Consider the following 6,015-nt stretch of genomic DNA (forward strand, 5'->3'; position numbering starts at 1 on the left):
CCCATTTGGGGTTTTCTTGGCAAAGATACTGGAGATGCTTTCTCCAGTTCACTTTACAGATGAGGAACTGAGGCAAATGGGGTTAAGTAACTTGCCCAGGGTTACTAGTAAGTATCTGAAGCTGGATTTGAACTCAAGTCCTCCTGACTTCAGGGTCCAACCTCTATCCATTGAGCCACCGAGCTGTCCCTAATTATTTCTATAGTTATTCTATTAACAGCCAGATGTCCTCACAGTGAGACTTACCTACAAAGAATTTTTACACATGTAATCCTAGCAGTCTATTCACAAATTCACCTCTGGGTAATTATAAGTTTCTTTTACCTAGTGAAAGAATTAAAGCTGAGGAGACATTTGGCAGACTGGAAATACGAGGTATTTCGCCAAAATGAAATACTGTACCTATGTGATCTGAAAACTGTAACAATGATTAGAATGACTTACCACTTTCTTTAAGTCTACTCAAATTTCCTTTTAAAGCCTCAATTTCTAGTTGGGCTGGTTCCAAGGCAAGCTCTAAAAGAAAAAGAAATACAGAATACTTAGGCACCAAATTAGTATGTTTACTCGCCAAATTTCATTCCTTTGCATTTTCAAAGGTAAAATGTAAAGTGCTCCAATGGAGAAGACTTTAAATAACCAAAAAAAAAATTTCTTCAGAAATATAATAACCATAGTCTTTAACTAGATTGCGCTAAATATTCAGAATTGCACAATGAAACCAAAAAGTGTAAAACTATAAATAAACTAAAAATAAATAACTTTAGTAAGCACTATTAAGTACCTATTATGTGCCAGGGATTACAATAAGCACAGGGTATACAAAGACACAAAATAAAACTGTCCCTGACCTCAGACTATGTTATATCAGACCTTAGTATTTAATTAAGCACTGCCTTGTATTATATTTTTTTCATATTTAAATGTTTCATATGTGTACGTCTTATCTTACTAATTCTGAGCTCAAGGGCAGGTATCGTTTTAAAAATAACAATAACAACATATTTACGTGGGCCTTTAGGATTTATAGCTTTTTTTTAACACAATTATGTGAGGTCAATAATACACAATATTACAGCCCCTCTCTTACAGATAAAGGATTTTGGGCTCAGAGAACTGACTTGCCCACAGTTACAGGAGTTCTAGAAAACATTTTTACATGTCAGAGGAGGGATGCACACCCAGTCTTCTAACTCCAAGGAGAGCACTTTTTCTACAATCAGTCCTTTTGTATTCTCTTCCTGTCTCCCCATATCTCATAGCTTGAGCACATTGTATCAAATGAGATATTTGTCAAGCACTTTGTAACCATAAAGTGCTATATTAAATGTATTCTATTTTTACTATTGGTATATTGATGTTAAAAAAGTACTACTTAAATAAATTACTGAACAAAATAATCAGTTTATATATTAGTCTGTGTATCCACCCCCCCTAAAAAATTGAATAAACACCAAATTTGTATCCATCTATTTTGGAAGTCCCCTCCTTGGGGCTCAGATATCTTGTCTGGGGACAGAGTGAGAGCATATCTAGCTGGCTCCAGACCCCAGACCAAACCATCCTTCACCTTTACATCTCATCCAGTCACCCATTCAGGTCATCTTGCCATTCAAGTGTACAACCCCTTCTCTCCCACCCTGCCCCCATCCTTAACTGTTTCTAGAAAACACACATAAGTTGGCTGTCCTATGTCACAACTCGCCATCTCTATGACTACCCAGACCAAAACTCCCTTCCCTGGCCACCATGCCCTATGTATGCTTTCTTTTTCCATTAGAATATGAGTTCCATAACATCAAGCAGGGACTGTTTGCTTTTTTCATTTATACCATAGAACCTAGTACAGTGCTTGGCACATTGTAAAAGTTTAATTAATAAATGTTTCTTCATTCATTCACATCTTTCAAAGCAAGATCACAATTTATAGTACATAGAAGGCACATTTTCTACTAAATTCATCAAAAGTCTCATAGACCATTAGAAGGTTCAACATGCAGAAACAATGTGACTATGAAAAAACTGAAAACATTTTAAACCATTACTTTTGAAGCCTAAAACAAATAAAATACATTAGGTAAACCAATTGAATTGAACAGTGTATTGAGTCAGTTTGAAATCTCTTTACGACCCGGCCCCTTTCTACCTTTCCAGTCTTCTCCCTTCCTTTCTCCTTTACACACACTCTTGTGATTCAGCTCTCCTGGCCTACTCACTGCTCTGAACACATGCCCTCCCTCTCCCATCTCAGCATCTTTGTACTGGCTGTCCTCCATGCCTGGAGTGTACTCTCTCTTCACCTATGTCCCTAGGAAACCCTAGTTTCCTTCAAGAATCCGCTTGAGACACCTCTACGTGAAGCCTTTCTTGATCTCTCCAGCTGCCATTGCTAACCCTCTCAAAGCCACCTCATGAGCGTTTTGTATATGTTTACATGAGTACAAGTTGTCTCTCTACATTATGATGTGAGCTCCTGAAGGGCTGGGATTGTTTTTGACCTTTTTTTCTATGCCCTCCCCTTTGCTCCCACATCCCTGGTACCTGACCCATAGTAAGCATTTAATAAATGCTTGTTGATTGTTACACAGTGAACTCTTTGATGACTGGCAGCCATCACTTCTGTCTTTGTATCCATAGCCTTTAGTACAATGGCTGGCATATAGTAAGGGCTTAATAAATGCTTGTTGATTGATTGTATTTGCAGATGGGGAAGATAAAATATTTAGCTAAGAAACAGTCCCTGTAACTTCATGAGGGAGCTTATAGTCTAGTACAGGATAAGGGTATAGCTATAGGTATAGCTGCACAGATATATGTGTGTATATATATATATATGTATATATATAGTATGTATGTATGTATATATATATATATACACATACACACATATATGCAGTTATCATACAAAATAATACATAAGTGCATACAAGAAGTGCTAATGAAGTATACTTATTATTAGCTTAACCCACAAAGTCAATACAGGTCAAAGACTGTTGCATTAATCACAATAATAATAGCTAGCATTTACATAGCTCCTTAAGGTTTGCAATGTGCTTTACAAATATTATTCTCATGACAATCCTGGGAGGTAGGTGCTAAATTTATTATTGATAATATTATCATAAGAAACAAATTATTTACAATTAAATAATGAAAATTAATATTAATAACAGGTAGCATTTGTATATGCTTTAAAGTTTACAAAGCACTTTATATTATCTCATTTGATCCTCACAACAACTCGTTAAGATAAGTGCTGTTCTTATCCCCATTTTACAGATGAGTTCACTGAGGCTCTGAGAGGTTCAGTGACTTGCCCAGGGATCATCTGAGAGAGGTTTTGAATTCAGATCTTCCTAACCCCACTCAATCTAACCCCACACTTGATCCACCACTTCATCAAAGAGTAATCATCTTTGGAGTCTAAAATTGGATATGACATAGAAGCCCTTTCATATGTAATCAAGCATCAGCCTGAAACCCTCTACACTGAGGACACCCCTGAAACCTCTAACTTAAAAGGAAGCTGAAAGGGAATCCAGCTCTCCTCTGTGCTAAAACTGATCTGGAGAGCAGTGTACATGGACAGTTCTTGAACACAGGAACATGAACATGGCAGCTTTTCTCTAGGGAAAGTCATGACCTATGTGAAGGTCACTGAGTCTACCCCAGATATACAAAATGTGGACTCTTCTGTAATCCATTTTATGAGGTTAAATCAAAGCCCCAAATCTGGAAAAATTCTTTAGCCCAAAAAATAATCCTAGAGAAAACCAATTTGTAAGATCTGTCTGTAAAAGAACATGACAGATCTCTGTGCATGGCTTCTTGAAATTAGTCTCCTTGTTTTATAGAGACACTTTACAAATATGAAAAGGACTTTAAGAAGAACTTAGGAAAGAAAAAAAAAGCTTAATCAAATTAAATGAGCTGTTTCAAAACATCAGAAATCAGTGGGCGGAAGAGATAGATCCAACTCCCAGCAGCTCCCAAAGAAGTGATGAGTGTGATTGTGTGTGGTGGCCATGAGTGCTTGGCCTCCCATGAGCACAGGCTCTCTTCAGTTTATCAGAGGCCACTTTTCCCTCTGTTTTAATTTTGCAAAATGAAAATTATTTTGGCAAAGCTTCATTACAACAGTCAGGGATGATGTTTTTTTTTTAACAAATCCCAAGTTTACCAAGTTTATCGTGTTCTTTTTCCTTTGTATCTAGTTTTTTGGTCAGTCTACAGATCTCTTCATGGGCTTCCTGTAACCTTCTGGCTGCTTCTTCCTCCACACTCCTCTTGAGGTTCCCTTGTGCTGTTTTCTCTTTCTCCAATTCTTCATTAGGGGGCTGAAATACAGATACTATTAATAGCAGAACAAAAAGCAAATTTATTTTCATTGTACAGTATTCTTTCTATCAGTGCTCAGTAGTATGGAAAGGAAAGGAAGAAAAACATGTGTTTAAATGAAAACTATTTCTGCCCATAGAACAAAAAGATGCAGTCTCTGCTGGAATACCTCTCGAAAAAGGGAGTCCACAGCCTGCTAAGGCAGCCCATGCTCTCTGTAACTGACCCTTAATCCATTTCAAATCTGCTTCCCTACTGCTGCTGGTTCTGTGCTCTGGGGGCTAAGCAGAACCCCCTTTAAGCCCTTTCACTACTTTGTATCCCCCTTCTCTTTTCAATTCAATAAACATTTAATGACCACTAAGTATGAAATATGTTATGCAAGCAGGGGAGAGAAAGATAAAACCCAAAAGTCTCTATCCTCAAGGAGCTTACATTCTATTGAATACTATAGCATGTACACAGATAAATAAACACAAGGAATTTGAGGCAGACAGTACCAACAATGAGTGGATGTGAAAGGCTGCCTTCCTCCTCTCCTCTACATGTGTCATGTATTTATTTATGCATGCACATATAGCCCACATATCCTTGAGGGCAGAGGCTCTTGTCACTTTTCATTATTCACACTCCCTCACCCCAATTAGTTCAGGACCTGACATAGTCTGTGCTTATGGAATAACTTGATGAAACTGCAGAGTTAAGTTGGGGCCACACTGCTGAGGGCCTCATTGCACTGGAAGCCACCAGGGACCACCAATGGTTTTTAGTAGAAGGATGCCATGGTCACTTAGGCAGCCTAAACATGCCCATGACCCTTCAGCTGATCCCTGTTCTTCATGGCATTGGGGCTCACAATCCTGGTCACCCTCCTCTGGATAGTCCACCAGCTTGTTAATGCCTTTCTTAAAAGGTGGCACCCATAAGAGAATACAATGTTCTACATATGGTCTGACCAGGGAAAATACATTGAGAAGTTTAATTACTAGAATGTGAACTCTTCCATTAGATTGGAAGCTCCCTGAGGAGAGGTACTGTGTCATTTTTATTCTTCATATCCTCCAAAACCCAAAACAGTGCCATGCACACAACAGACCTATAACAAATGTTTGTGGAACTGAATTGAGTATCTGGACATTGCTTCCATTAATTCTACCTAGGCTAGGCCAGGGAAAGCCTTGGAAAGGCCTACAAAAGCTGGACAGGTTGTGTGTCTGTTGACTGAAGATTAGCTTAGCTAATTTTGGGAAGGCTTATCTAGTGAACAGAGAGTAAAGAACTTTTCAGCCACAGTAACTTTTGAGGGTCATTTACTGCTAAGTTTTATATATTTATATATATATGTGTGTGTGTGTGTGTGTGTGTGTGTGTGTATGCATATATACAGAGTTGTGATCCTTATCAACAAATCAGATTACACTCCATTAAAATTAGAAATCTTTGAAGTATTGAAGAAGGTTGCCACATCACATTGCTGATTCACACTGGGTCCACTAAAATTCTTAGGGACTTTTTCACATGAACAATTTTCTAACCATACCTCTCCCATGCCTATTTTTTTTAAACCAGAGTAAGTCTTTACATTTATTCCTATTAATTTCACATTATTAGATTTGGAACATTGTTGTAGCCTGTCCAGATCTTTTTGAATCTTAATCCAAAGTGTTGCCTAATCCC

Source organism: Vombatus ursinus, unplaced genomic scaffold (assembly GCF_900497805.2).
Source record: "Vombatus ursinus unplaced genomic scaffold, bare-nosed wombat genome assembly UNPS02014775.1, whole genome shotgun sequence".
NCBI classification, from domain to species: Eukaryota; Metazoa; Chordata; class Mammalia; order Diprotodontia; family Vombatidae; genus Vombatus; species Vombatus ursinus.